At 49.2% G+C, this 15,162-nt stretch overlaps 1 protein-coding gene across 9 annotated transcripts in view; it reads left to right on the forward strand.

The window, feature by feature from the left end:
• Positions 1 to 15,162, forward strand: part of B3GNT2 (UDP-GlcNAc:betaGal beta-1,3-N-acetylglucosaminyltransferase 2) — a 270,923-nt gene that overhangs the window by 183,258 nt on the left and 72,503 nt on the right. Inside the window, exon 1 of one of the 9 annotated variants that reach the window (XR_012003592.1) lies at positions 3,995 to 4,307. The exons of 7 other annotated variants lie outside the window; for them this stretch is intronic. The gene's annotated coding sequence lies outside the window, so the exon portion shown is untranslated. Of the gene's footprint in view, positions 1 to 3,994; positions 4,308 to 7,278; positions 7,867 to 15,162 lie in introns of those variants that run through there. One more of the 9 variants, XR_012003597.1, reaches the window with a different exon arrangement.

Consider the following 15,162-nt stretch of genomic DNA (forward strand, 5'->3'; position numbering starts at 1 on the left):
GCCTTTTCCTGGCCTGTCTTCGACTAACATTCTCCTCTTGCTCATCACCAAGCCCTTCCCCAGGTTGGCTTTTCCTAACCATTCTATTGAAATGTCAACAGTAACCCTGGTCCTGGCACCAACTTTATCATCTCTTCTTTAACTTTCAGGAAAAAGAAAAAATACTCTCCTCTTTGGATTCCTCCAGAAATAGTCCGTGGGAGAGAGAAAGATTCTAGCACAAGTAGTTTTTTTGGGTACATGGTTCAGTGAGGAGGGGATGTTGGGAAGGAAGGCAACCAGTAAGGAGGGTGTGTTAAGCCAGCTGCCACTGCGGAACTGGAGCTCAGTCCATGGGACATCTCTGGAGAACAGTGTGGAAAACGTGCCCCAGAATGATCCCTTCTCAGGCTGAGGGCCTGGGCTATTGAGGAATAAGTGTCCCACCATGATGTGACCCCTTCTGAGTCTACAATGATCTTTTAGTCAGAGTGTGCGGTCACTTACCCCGCGATCCAATACAAAAATAATTTGGTTTTCAGCAGTGGGCCCCGAGGTCTCGACTGTCTCTTGGGTCAGCAGCGTGTGGACCCAACAGCCCCGGGGCTCCCCTTCTCCAGGCCGCCAACCGCCTTCCGACCTTTTCTCCAGGGCAACCTTCGGAGCCAACAGCCACCCTCTGCCTCCGGGTCCAGCCAAAATCCTATTTGGGGCTTAGCTCTTTGTTACTGATGAACCCTGAGCTCCCAGGAGCCTCGGAGCCAGTCCTCCGAGGCGGAGGCCGCCGTCCAAGCACCTGCGGGCGCCCGGCCCGGCCCCTGGGGTCCGCTGTGACCTCGAGGGCGCGGCTCCGAGGCCCCTCCACAGGCCGACTCCCCCCGCGGGGCAGCGAGGGTCCCTGGGGAAGGGGAGCCTCGGAAGCCCAGGGGCCTCTGGGGGGCCCCCGCGGCCCCCCTACCCCCACCAGGTGCCGGGGCCTCTCCCTGCGGCCAGGAGGCAGCCCTCTCCCAAGCCACGGACCAAATGGACGCAATAAAGCTTTTTGCAGCAAAACAAAAAAAATTAACTTCCAGTCATAACCATTCTTTTGCTTGGCCCTCTATAGAAATCTTTTATTTTGACCATCTTTTTTCTTTTTTAATTCCCCAAACAGTATCTTGTTTTATTACTCTTCTTTCCATAGCAGCCTGTTCTTTGTGGATGCAGTGACTTACTTAGAGGAGTCAGCTCAGTTTTATTTTGATAATTCTTAATGAGCTACCTCAGGCCTCAGTTATGCTATTTTTCACCTTAATTTTTTTTTTTAAATTTATATATCAGAGAGAGAGAAAGAGCATGAGCAGGGGTGCCCCATGGGGAACCCCATCCCAGGACCCGAGGGTCATGACCGGAGTACAAGCAGCTGCTTAAGCAGCTGAGCCACCCAGGCGCCCCTGTTTTTCATCTTAATTTTCATGGGAGAGAAAACTAAGTGGCCGTTTTGGTGAATGAATGTACTGAACGGACTTGTGCAAGTCCCTGGAAGGGGTTTCTTTTCAAGGCTGTTCGCCGCCAACTCTACTTCCTTGCCCTGGGAGGCCGGGTGCGGGTCCGTAGGGGCAGGGTCCTGGTATGGGCCAGGAGCCTTTCAGGGACAGGTGGGCACAGGTCGCTGGACCCCAGATGTTGGGCTGGCTTCTCTTCGCTTCGGGTGTGTGTCAGGGTGTTCTACTCGGCCTCTCCTCCAACCGGAGCACTATCTCTGCTCAGGTTAGGAAACATTTCTTGGCATGTAAGCATCTGAGCTCATGATCACCCATCTGTGTGTGTGTGTGTGTGTTTGGAGGGGTTGGTCCAGCTGTTGTGCAGCCAGGCCCCCACTAAGTCACCTCCACTGTCTCTTTTAAGCGAGGAGCCTTTGGGAGGCTCCTTCCCCTTCGGGAAGGCCAACCCCATATCCCTGCTGCTTTCTCTCTTTCAGCTTCTGGACTGTCCTTCCGTTACCCAGTTTGTCCAATAATACAACTGCATGTATTTCCCATCTTTCCGTCGATGGTACCATCTTTGTCACCAGTGCTGCCTTGGGTTTCTTCATTTTCTTATCCCTTCGTTGTCGTTTCCAGGTGATTTGAGCAGGGGGAGGAGGCCAGCGCTGGACTGTCCGCTTTCCTGAGCCCAGGCAGGAGGCCCCAGCCCTGTTTCTCGTCATTCCCGACCTCTGTAGATTTTGCCACGTTGACCTCCCTGTCCTCCTGGTTGTTGGTCTGCTGTTGGTGACAACTGGAACCAGCCTGAAGGGCCTGGGACGGAACAGTTTCCCTCCGCCCTATGCTCCCGCCGTGCAGCCCTCTGTGCAAAGCTCAGCAGCTGGGGAGGTGGCCTTGGAGGGGGCTCTGGGCTCCATTCATAGACGCTGCCCACGCAGCACCCCTCCAGCGGCCAAATCTTCCTGGATGGGCGGGAAGTGATCCAGCCCTGCCGGCCTCGCCTGGCCCCACCCCAGATGTCCGTGGACACTAGAGAAAGGCCCAGCCTTCCCCTCCTTTGAAGCAATAGCCCCCTGGGCTCTTCTTCCTCTTGTCCAAGGGTTCAAGGCACTGGGGTCAGAATTCCTTTTTCCACTTGCCCCACCTCCTTGCAAAATGTGGCACAACGATGAGGTGTTAACTAATCATTGGGTGATTTACTTCCAGTCTGTGGGGATGGACAGAAGGGAACGAGAACAGAACTTTGCTGGCTTGGCACAAAGACAGTCAAGTCAAGGGCCAGGCTTGCAGGGGCCTAGCAGGACACCTAACTAGGCGACGCCACAGGAGCCAGATGACAGGTGCCAAAGTCTAGCACAGCGACAGGGTGCAAGTCCCGTCTGTTCTGCTCCCTGGAAACTTGAGGACCCCTGGGCCTGCTCCTGGGACTGCAGTCAGCCAGGAGGCGGGGGCTACAGATTCTCAGCAGCAGCCTCTGATCTGTGGGTGAGATGGGAGGAACCCGGAGAAGCACAAAGGTAAAGAAGATAATCCAACGTAGGCACACCACAGCCACTTAGCAATAATGTCACACTGATTTTTCCTCTGTGGGGTGTGAGAAAGGAGTGGTGGACGTGGAGGGATGAAGTTGTTGAGCTTTAAAAAGTGGATGGGAAATGCCTTTATTTATTTGATTGTGAAAGCCTCCAAAAGTGAGTCACCATGGAAGGAATGAAGTGGGGGTGGGGTGCAATGCAGTCGAGAAAGCGAAGAACTTTCTCACTCCTTGAGTCCTGCTGGGTGGAAGAACAAGATGGAAGGTGCAGAACGACCTCATTGTGAGCCCACTGGCCCATGACACTGGGAGGGGAGAGAGCATGTCATGGTCGGAGGTGGCCTGTCTCGCGGTCACACCCCCCAGAAACTGCAGAAATGCCTGTTGAAATGGGTGCCGGTCCAGCACCCACCGCTGAGGACCTCCTTGGCCGGTAGGGGCTATTGGAGCAGTAAAAACCCAGCTGGGGTGAACTGCTAACAAGATGGCAGACAGAATATTCTCTGCCTTAGCCAGAGTCTGGGCATTTTTCGTTCCTGTAGACCAATCCACTAAGTCGCTCTTCTGAGATGGATTGATTTGTTTGGAGAAATCTTGCACTTAGGGGCATCTGGATGGCTCAGTGGTTGAGCATATGCCTTCGGCCCAGGCCGTGACCCCGGGGTCCTGGGATCGAGTCCCGCATGGGGCTCCCCGCAGGGAGCCTGCTTCTCCCTCTGCCTGTGTCTCTGCCTCTCTCTGTGTTTCTCTCATGAATCAATAAATAAAATCTTAATAAAAAAAAAGAAATCTTGCACTTAGAAAACGTTAAATGCAAAAATAGTTAAACACCTCAAATTTTGAATTAATTGGGACGTACAGAACAGCTGTAGTACAGGAGTACCCCCCCGCCCCCGACTTTCCCTGAGGTTCACGTCGTACATAACCGAGCTGCAGTGGTCGCGATCAGTGCTGGACCAACCGACAACGGGAAACCAACCTTCTCTTGCCTACACGACAGGTCTTGAACTATACCGTTTGTTCCCACTAATGCCCATCTTCTGTTCCAGGATCCTGTTCAAGGCCCCACATGGCAAGAAGTTATTTTTCCTTGCACTCCTCTAATCTGTTGCAGTTTCTTCACATCTCCTTGCCTTTTACGACTTTAACACTTCGAAGAGTGCTTTTGAAGAGCCGGCTCCTTCAGTTTGGGTCTGTCCGATGTTTTCTCACAATTAGAATGAGATTGTGGATTTGGGGCAAGAATATCACAGAAAAGGTGGTCTGTCCTCAGTGCATCACATCGGGGGCTTATGGTGCCAATAGTGGACGGTATTATCCAATTCCTGGTAAGTTTTAACACGTTTGTTGGGTTTCTACCTCAGGAAGGTACTATCTTTCTCTTTGCAGTTAAAAAATACCTTTGGTGGGATCCCTGGGTGGCGCAGCGGTTTGGCGCCTGCCTTTGGCCCAGGGCGTGATCCTGGAGACCCGGGATCGAATCCCATGTCGGGCTCCCGGTGCATGGAGCCTGCTTCTCCCTCTGCCTGTGTCTCTGCCTCTCTCTCTCCCTCTCTGTTACTATCATAAATAAATAAAAATTAAAAAAAAAACCTTTGGGGGACACTCCACGTTTAAGATGTACAAGGCATTAAATGAGTGGATGCCTGTGAAGCGCGTGGAGCCTGGCATGCAGGAGGAGCTCAGGGAATGGCGGCTGTTGCTTTCTTCGTCGTCATCGTTGCTCCCCCTGTGCCTCTTCTTGCTCTGATTTTCCTCCTCTGGTGTTGGCTACTGTTACTGCTCCTCCGTTTATCCTCTTCATCCCATGCTGACCCACCACCTCCCACCAGTCACTTCCTCGCACACGGTTGGCGCTCTCACTCAAAATATCTGAAGCTTTGGGGCGCCTGGCTCAGTCTGTTAAGCATCTGACTCTTGGTTTTGGTTCAGGTGATGATCTCAGGGTCGTGAGATCAAGTGCCGCTTTGGGCTCTGCACTCAGCGCAGACTCTGCTTGAGATTCTCTCCCTCTGTCCCTCCCACTCCTGGTCTCTCTCTCAAACAAACAAATATTTAAAAAAAAAAAAAAACCACAACAATCCTAAAAACAAAATATCTGAAGCTTCAAGAAGGGTACAGAGAGCTGAATGCTCCCCAGCATGTGGGGATCGGGGTGGGGCTAGAGCCTACTGTTCCTCAGGGTAGGGGCAAAGCCCCGGTGCTAACAACAGGAAGTGTTCATTTGTCTTTAAAGAATGCATTTACTTCTTTTTTTTTTTTTTAAGATTTATTTATTTATTTGAGTAAGAGGGAACAGAAGCAGGAGGGGTAGAGGGAGAAGGGGAGAGAATTTCAAGCAGACCCCACTCTGAGCACAGAGCTCACCACAGGGCTGGTTCTCATGACCTTGAGATCGTGACCTGAGTCGAAACCAAGAGTTGCATTCAACTGACTGTGCCACCCAGGTGCCCCAAGAATGCGTTTATTTCCGCGGTGACCATGGTTGTGGGGGAAGCTGTCCCATACCCCTTGTGGTTGGGGTCTGGATCAGAACCTGAGGACCCACAGTCCTTCTTCTCCTTGTGGACCTGGAGTGGACCAAAGGTGGACCTCCTCCTCTAGCAGGCGGTGGGGTTTTCACCAATGAGGGGGTGATTGCAGCACTGGGCAGCCTTTAGGGGTCACGCCGGAGGAGGAGGGTCAGGTCGGGGGTGGAGAGAGCACCGAAGTCGGATGTGGGAGATGCCTGCCTTTTCTTCCCACGCCTGGCAAGGATGCCCAAGCTAAAGTAACCGTGTTCCCTCTGGGTGAGCACAGGGGCTCCTCAGGCAGGGTCAGGGGATGCCAGCGTGCTCACGGGTGGCCCGTTGCGAACTGCTTTCCAGGAGGCTCCTTGTCCTACTCTAGCACACAGCGCTTTATTTACAGAACGGCTGTTTTCGGCAGCATTCTTGGCCTTCCAGACTCTTCCTCTACTTTAGAGCATTTGGGCTGTATTTTTACTCAGAGAGGAGAAGTTTCTCATGTTTGAAAACAGCTGCCATGTAGAGGATTGTCGTAGCTACTATTTTTGCCCAGAATGCTCTCCTCCATCCTCCTCCTCCTGGAGATGGTCGGAGCCCCAAGACCAGGGGTGGGGGGCGGGGCTGGGCACGTGAGCAAGCAGGGCCTGTTGGAGTCTCTGGGGCTAGGGGAGGGGAGCGGTTATTTCTTGGGGCTGCTAAATGGGGCCGTTGGAGTTACCCCGCCAGCTCCCTGGCTGTCTGTGCAAAGCTTTCCATTAGCAAAGGAATAAGGACAACATGTGTGAAAGCAGAAAGGGGGGAATGGAGAGAGCAAAGGTGACCTGGAAGTGCTCCCCCTGCCCTGGCTGGCCGGGGAGCCGATACATTCCCTTTGTGGCCCAGGCTGGCTGGAGTTGCGTTCCTTGGTCCTGGCTGATACCAGGAAAGCCTCACTCCTTCCCCGAGTTTCGAGTTTCGGGCTGAGGCCTGCTCCGAGAGCCTCCCGACTCCTACCCTGAGACACTGGTAGGCAGCTGGAGGTGGGACTGGATGTATTTGTCTTAGGACAAAGAATTTGGGTAGAAAAACTCAGGAAGCGGGGTAGTCCTTCCTTCCTCCCAGGGTGTATTCAGGGCAGGTCTGCAATCCCTGGGCAAGGCAATTTACAGCTTCTCTTTCAGGTCAGGTTAATAGGCTCTGAGTGTTTGCTCTGGTGACACATAAAGAGCCAACAACAGGGAAAGGGGGTGTCTGTGTGTGTGTTTGCACGTATAAAATCCAGTTCCTCGGGAGAAGATGCTGGTGATGTGGGAAAAGACCGGGCAGGGCGGGGTGCTTGGCTGCCCATACAGCCTGAGTGTGGGGTGTGGGTCCAATGGTCAAGGGAAGGAGAGCCCGAGTCCAGACCCTGGCTCCTCCCTTGAGGAGGAGGCACTCCAGAGCCTGGCACAGCGGTGACGGGGAAGGTGGACGGATGCTCATTAGAAAGTTCTGTGCCCCCAGCTGCCAGGGTGGTCCGGGGCCTGCGGAGGCTGGGGCCCAGCTGCAGAGCTGCAGAGGTTGGAGCAGCCACAGGACTGTACCCCACTCTCACAATCACGTGATCATTCTTTTAAAGCCGCACTTGGCGTTGGCAGGGGTGGGGAGGCAGGACCTCCGGGCCCCACTGGGGGAAGCCTTGGGGGTCCCGCCGTGTGTCACTGCGCCGCAGAGTGGGGTGTCCCGGGGCCCGCGCCGCCATCCCCCCGCCCTCGGGGTTCCCGACGAGGAGAGTGAGGCTCACCAGGGAATGTGCCCCCAAGCCCACACAGCTGGCAAGTGGGGGACTCTCTCCTTGCGTAGCCCCCCAGCTTTATCCCACTGTGGGGTGGTCTCCCTGGGCCTCCGGGAAGCTCGTGGGGAGGCTGCCAAGGTGCAGCCCAGGGCCGCCGGCGCGGTGGCATTTCGCCAGTCCCCAGCCATGACCCGCACCTGCTTTTTGGCCTTTGACCCTGCTGTCCCGGGGTGCCCGCCTCTGTCAGCTGCTTCCCTCGGGCTTTGTCATCCCGGAGTCTGACTCACGCTCTGTCCTCGTGACTCACCGCGAAGCCTGGTGTTCTTCTCACACGTTTACCTGTTTGTCGAAGGTTTGTGGCTACTGCGAAGTGTTGTTAAGTGACACAACTGTGACTCACAGAGCATGTGACCTAATAATTTCAGGTGGGCAGTGAAAGGTAAAGCAGGACAGTGATTGCCTAGGGCCTGGAGGTGCTGGGGGCAGGGGGCATGACTACTGAGGAGCGTGGGGTTGCTTTTGGGGGTGACGAGAAAGATCTGAAATTCATCGTGATAACCGTTGCACAACTCTGTGGATGTACTGAGAACCCCTGACCTCGTACACTTGCAGGGGGTGAATTGTATGGTGAGTGGCTTTTAGCTCAAGCAACTTGTTACAGAATAAAATTTCACTGAATCTAAGGAGAAGAAAAGGTAAGGCAGGGACTCAGTTCCAATTCTTGGGCAAAACCAGACCAAATCCATCAATTAATTCCCAGCTCCCCCAACACCAGTAAAAGACAGGACCTTCACATTAGGCTCCACTGGGTTTACAGGCCACGGGAAGGGTCCTTTCAATGCTTTCCGCCTGCAGGCTGGGCTGTCCCCTGGTCGTCCATTTACTCCCTCCCAGTGCTGGAGATAAAGTAAAGGCCTAAGGCCTCTGCTGATGCTGAAATTCCGTAATTCTGATCCCGTGATGCCCTGAGACCCCTGCCTGTCTGTGAGCCAGTTGCATGGCGTCAGGGGTGCATTCGGAGCAAAGGGCTGTAGTTGCCTGGGGGGAGCCACTTTGCTGCGCTGCCGTGTGTCCCCCACATTAGCCTCGGTGTTCCTCTGGGCCAGAGGCCCCTCGTGCCTGCTGTCCTGTTACCTCCTTTGTCTTCAAAGCTCTGGTGTCTTTGCTTGCATATGGTCTCCTGCCAACTGAAATGAAAGTTCTCCAGGACAGAGGCATGTCGGTCCTAGTCACCTCTGTACCCTGCCCAGGAGAGGAGCTCCAGAGGTAGTTGTCCAATGACTGAGTAAATGCCTAGAATAGTATTTCTGGAAGGAGGAAGTATGTGAGTAAATAGGCAATAGTTTCAGATTTCCAAAGTGTTTCCTAAGGTTTTGTACTAACCCGATTGGCTGATTTAATTTGAAAAAAATTCTTTTTAAATTTTTCTTTAAAGATTTTATTAATTTATTCATGATAGACACACACACACACACACACACACAGAGAGAGAGAGAAGCAAAGACACAGGCAGAGGGAGAAGCAGGCCCCATGCCGGGAGCCAGGTGTGGGACTCGATCCCGGGACCCCAGGATTGCGCCCTGGGCCAAAGGCAGGCACCAAACCACTGAGCCTCCCAGGGATCCCCTGAAAAAAATTTTTAAAGATTTTATTTATTTATTCATGAAAGACAGAGAGAGAGAGAGGCAGAGACAGAGACAGAGGGAGAAGCAGGCTCCATGCAGGGAGCCTGACATGGGACTTGATCCCAGGTCTCCAGGGTCACACCCTTGGCAGAAGGCAGGCACTAAACCACTGAGCCACCCCGATTTAATTTGAATTTAATCTTTGTTTTCTCCACCCAGTTTTTATGGGAAGGTAGATGGAAAGTTCTGTAAGGGCAGGTATCTGTTGTGTTCACCTCTATACATTTCCGTAATTGGAGCTCGATACACAGCTGTTGGCTGAATAGATGAACATGGTAATATTCGTTGAAAGAAGAAGAGTTCGAGTGGCACTCAGAAGGTCTCCAGATGGGGGATCCCCGGGTGGCTCAGCGGTTGAGCACCCGCCTTCAGCCCAGGGTGTGATCCTGGAGACCCGGGATCGAGTCCCACATCGGGCTCCCTGCGTGGGGCCTGCCTCTCCCTCTGCCTATGTCCCTGCCTCTCTCTGTGTGTCTCTCATGAATAAGTAAATAAAATCTTAAAAAAGAAAAAAAAAGGTCTCCAGAGAGGGGAGGAAGAAAAAGCAGGGAACTGTTTGTTCCACATACTTACTAACTCTTTATTATGTTTTTTCTGTCCGTCTGTCACATCCCAGCCTCTTAATGGACCAACTGCCCATGCAAAGATAAGCTGAGGATGGGTAGACAGCGTGCCGCAGTGCTGGCCACTTCTCTGAAGGACTACCTGAATTACTTCTTGTCCAGCTCTCATGTTCCTCTGTTCTTGGCTTTGATTTCTGTCCCAGTCCTGCATTTAATGACTCATTTTGAGAACTGGGTCTCAGCATGAGCCATTTGGACTGGAGTCTGGCATTCCATCTCCACCACTTCCTGTGTCCACAGCCTGTAAGAGATACTCCAACTTCCTGCCCCACCCTGTGGGCCGCCCAGCCAGCTGTGTCCTGCCTCGTGTCCCTGCCAGTGGAGGGAGACTGAGAATCATTCTAGAGATCAGCTTGCTTCTTGGAGCCGCCACATGTCTGAACTTAGTGACTTGCCTGTAACCAATAGACTACAGCAAAGATAATGAGATGTCCCTTCCATGTCTCTCAATGATTGTGACTCCTGTCTTGTGAGCAAATTCTCTCTTTTGGGGGTTTTCATGAAGCAAGCTGCCATGTTGGAAAGGCCTATGTGGCAAGGAACTGAGGGTGGTCTCTGGCCCTCTGCCAACTAGGAAGTGAGGCAGTTAGTCTGAGTCCTCAAAGAAGTGAGTCCTGCCAACAACCACATGAAGGAGCTTTGAAGCCACTCTTCCCCTAGTTGAGTCTTCAGAGGAGACTGCAGAGCCTCGGCCAACACCCTGACTGCAGCCTTGTGAGAGACCATGAGGCAGGGGACCCAGCTGAGCTGTGCCTGGGTTCCCAACCCTATATCCTGAGATCATAAAAGTATGTGATTTGAAAGCACTAAGTTTTGGTATGATTTGTTACTCAACAGGAGATAATTAAAATAGTGTGTATGTGGTTTTTGTTTTCTGCTCTCACCCAAGAGCTGAATGTACTAGGAAACTAGAGAAACTTAAGTTTCTGGGCTCCTCACTTACATTGGCCCCTTGCATGGCCCTGGGAGAGTCCCTAGCAATGTGTTCATGTGGTCATATGTTTTTGTAAAATTTACAGAACATGTTTTACCTGCAGTCAGTTGGGGTTGGTTTCCCTTACTACTTCAGCTTCCCTTCTCTCGTACTTCCTCGAGTCTGGTTGGTGGGAATGGCTGGGGTATTTTCAGGACTTGGCTAAGGGAAAGTTGACTTGGAGGTACTTGTAGCAGGATTTAAGAACATCCATTCACGTGGCTTGCAGTCGTTTCTGTGTAAAGTCGTGTTGCTGCCGCAGAGTTTCACAGACTGGTACTTGGCAGCGTTAGGATTCATTCCAAGGTTCATCTCATGGACTTAACACTACATTGGCTTTCTTATTCTCAGTGATCCATCAGAAGCTTTGATTCTTATGCTTAAAGGCATGAGAATCTGTCGTTACACGTTGGCTTTGTTTGACACGATTTTCCACTTTCCCACCTGGTCTAATATCCTAATCTTATCACCCATTGCCACCATCCACATACCCTTGGCTTCATCCATGGAACTCTTGTCTTTTCCAGGCCTGTTTGTGCTCAGACTGCTCTTCAGCCTGAAATGGCATCTCCCAAGCACAGCTATATAGATTCTTACCAAGTTTTTGCTATCGATATAAAACATTGACATAACATAAAAGCATATGTAACTCACAATAAGCCACTACAAAAATATTGGTGGCAAACTGGATAGTGAGTGTAGTCAATTCAAAGAATAAGATGAGTCACCACACAAGAAAACTTGAAAGTCCCTGAAATTATATATAGCTCTGATATGGAATGAACTTGACAGTTTTCCCCAAATTTGGGAAAAATCCAACAGTATACATAACATTACAAATAATGAATTGTGAAGCTGAGCTGGAGAAGGTGAAAGAGACTTTTCTAAACTGTCAATGAAAAGCAAGTTTTGATCAAACATGGTAGAGGAAAGACTAAATTATCCTTCTGTTTTTTTCCTATAAAAAATTATTTCAGGGCAGCCCGGGTGGCTCAGTGGTTTAGCACCTGCCTTCAGTCCAGGGTGTGATCCTGGAGATCCAGAATCGAGTCCCACGTCGGGCTCCCTGCATGGAGCCTGCTTCTCCCTCTGCCTGTGTCTCTGCCTCTCTCTGTGTGTCTCTCAAGAATAAATAAATAAAATATTTTTAAAAAATTATTTCACAAGTTTATTGTTATATGAAGGAGCAACCAGAGAGTGTGTGACTGAAAAAAGGTGAAGGGAAAAATTATTAAAGAGATATATATGTCTGACAGTTTATGAAAATAAGTAATTTTTCTGGGTTTTATGATTCTGTTTCTAGAGTTTATATAGTTTTTCATTTGTTGTGATTTCCTTTCTTATTTCAAGAAAAAAAATTGTGTGTATTTGCAGTTTTGTATTATTTCTTTAAGGATTTTATTTATTTATTCATGAGAGACACAGAAAGAGAGAGAGAGAGAGGCAGAGACACAGGCAGAGGGAGGAGAAGCAGGCTGCATGCAGGGAGCCCAATGTCCTGGAACCCCAGGATCACTCCCTGAGCTGAAGGCAGACGCTCAACTGCTGAGCCACCCAGGCGTCCCTCTTTTGTGTGTGGGGAGGTTTTTGTTTTTTCTTTCTTTTTTTTTTTTTAATTCTTAAGAGGGCCACAAAATTGCATAAGCTTCAGAGTCCTCTGAGTTGGGCTCTACTCCACTTCCCATCAAGTAGGAAAAAAATTCCTTACTGCAGAGATCAGAATTCCTTCTTCCTACTTTTCCATCTCTGGGTCTAGCTTTATCTTACATATCCTTAGTAGGGCTCAATAATTTGTTTTTAAGTTTAATTCAACTAAAAATGTTTTGGTTTTGAGGAGAGAAGGCAAAAGGAACACGTGATCAGAGATGTCTTCCGTCTGAAGGGTGGTTGGGTAGAGGGGAAAGTAGGGAAGTCCTGTTTAAATTGACAAGATCTCAGAATAGAACCTCAGGTGGAAGTTATATTCGGAGACACCTTACTTAATTGAGAGAAACACTAGTAGTTGACCACGCATGGAGGACCCTGCCCAGGTAGGCAGGTGGATTTCATGACATTCGAAGTCTCCTCTTTCAATACGTGGGTGGTGATGGCAGCAGTTCAGGCCCGATTAGACAATCTGGTACCTGGAGATTGGCCTGCCATTGGGCAGGGTGGAGACTGGGGGGTGATCCTAATGTAAATCTAGTCCAGCAGGCAGGCCCCTAGCCCTTGAATAGTGTCGGGGAGATCTTGTAATGAGTAGCAGAGGGGAATCTGGTGTGGGAAATGTGGAGAAGGCCACCGGTCTAACTTGGTCACTATGATAGATATGAGGCCCCAGAAAACCAGAAGGCTGGCCTGGAGGAGGGGATTGTGCTGAAAGGAGCGAAGTCAAATGCCAGACTCTGGGGCAACCAGATGGAATCCTGTGGTTCAAGACCAGTTTACAGGCCTGACTTGCGGTCTTGTTGACAGAAAAGTCCTGCTGGCACTTAGGAGGCTTCCAGCTATTGGCCTCCTGCCAGCTATATGACTGGGTAACCACAGCCAAATATTTCATAAAATCTCATTTAAACAGTTCAGCATTCTGAAATTTCAGTTATTTACTGGTTGCTCTAAGTGCAGTTCTTTCTTCCTTAACAGAGGGCAACTACTTGAGGCCATCAGAAACTGTAGGCTTAAGAGGAAGGCAGTGTCCTTAATCTGATCTTTGTCATTATGCTGGTTCTCATGCTTCATATGCTGGCTGAGAAATACTAATAGGAAGCTCTTGAGAAAGGCTTGGGGCCCCAGGCACTTTCTGGCTCTCGGTCCCAGGGTAGGTTGCAGATCACAGGCTGAGAAAGCCTCTCTCACAGCACCGCTATATTCCTTAACATCTCAAAAGATAATTGACTGCTTAAACAAAAATAACAATGTATTATGGGGTTTACCACATAATTTAAAAGTAAAATACATGAAAACAATAGGATAAAGGCTGGGAGGGGGAAAATGGAAGCATACCACTGTAAGGTTCTTATACGGTATGAGAAATGGTATAATATCACTTGAAGGTAGATTGTGATAAGTTAAAGACGTGCGCAATAAATCCTAAAGCAACCATTAAAATAAAGAAACAGAATTATAGCTAATAAGCCAGTAAAGGAGAGAAAATAGAATCATAAAATGTGCTAGTTAATCTACAAATAGGCAGAAAAAGGAAACAAAGGACATATAGGACCAATAGAAACAAATGGCAAGATGATAGACTTAAAACCTAATTATGGAAAAAAAAAACCTAATTATGGGGGCACCTGGATAGCTCAGTGGTTGAACGTCTGCCTTTGGCACAGGTTGTGATCCCAGGGTGCTGGGATCGAGTCCTGTATCAGGCTCCCTGTGGGGAACCTGCTTCTCCCTCTGCCTATGTCTCTGCCTCTCTCTCTCTGTCTCTCATGAATAAATAAATAAAATTAAAAAAAAAAACCTAATTATTTTGGGGTGCCTGGGTGGCTCAGTTAGTTAAGTATCTGACTCTTGATTTTGGCTCAGGTCATGATCTTAGGGTCTTGAGATCGAGCCCTGAGTCGAGTTCCCCGCTGTGCTTGGAGCCTGCTTAGGATTCTTTCTCTCCCTCTCTCTCTGCACCCGCCCCCATGCACATGTGTGCATGTTCTCTCTCTCTCTCTCAAAAAACAAAAACAAAAAAAGATAAGGATTGTCAGGTTAGTTATCAAAACAAGACCAAATGATATGCTGCCTACATGAAACACACTTAAATATAAAGATACTTAGGGTAAAAATAAAAGAATGGAAAAAGATAAACATGCAAATTCTAGTTAGAAGAAAGCTGGGGTGGCTATATTAATGTCAGATAAGGCTGAAACCATAGAGATAAAGTCATTTTACAATGACAAAGGGGCCGATTCATCAAGAAGATATAAAAATCATAAATGTTTATGTCCCTAACAGATCTTCAAAATACATAAAGCAAAGACTAAAGCAAGGAGAAATAAGCAAATTCACAAGTGTGGTTGAAGGGGGGCCTGGGTGGCTCAGTTGGTTAAGCATTTGCCTTTAGCCCCCCACATGGGGCTCCCTGCTCACCGGGGAGTCTGCTTCTCCCTCTCCCTCTGCCCCTCTGCCATCTTGTGCTCTCTCCTTGTCAAATAAATAAAATCTTTAAAAAAAAAAACCAACAACAAACAAGTGTGGTTGAAGATCTCATTACCCTTCCTTCCACAATTGATAGGACATGAAGATAGAACATCATTAAAGATTTAGAAGATTTGAACATTATCGATGAACTTGACTTACAACATTCCACCCAACAAAAGCAAAACACACGTTTTCCTTTTTTTATTCAAGTATAATTAATATACAGTGTTATGTTAGTTTTAAGTGTACAGTATAACGACTCAACACTATACATTACTCAGTGCTCATCACAAGTGTATTTGTAATTCTTTTCACTATTTGACCCATCCTCCCCCACCTATCTCTCCGCTGGCATCACCAGTTTGTTCTCTATATTTAAAAGTCTGGTTTTTTTCTCTTTTTATAGTTGTTTTGTTTCTTAAACTCCACATATGAGTGAAATCATATGGTGTTTGTCTTCTCTGATTGACTTATTTCCCAGCCTTATTCCCTCTAGATGCATCTCCATTGTTGCAAATGGCAAGAT

The sequence above is a fragment of the Canis lupus genome, chromosome 11 (assembly GCF_048164855.1).
Source record: "Canis lupus baileyi chromosome 11, mCanLup2.hap1, whole genome shotgun sequence".
NCBI lineage: Eukaryota > Metazoa > Chordata > Mammalia > Carnivora > Canidae > Canis > Canis lupus.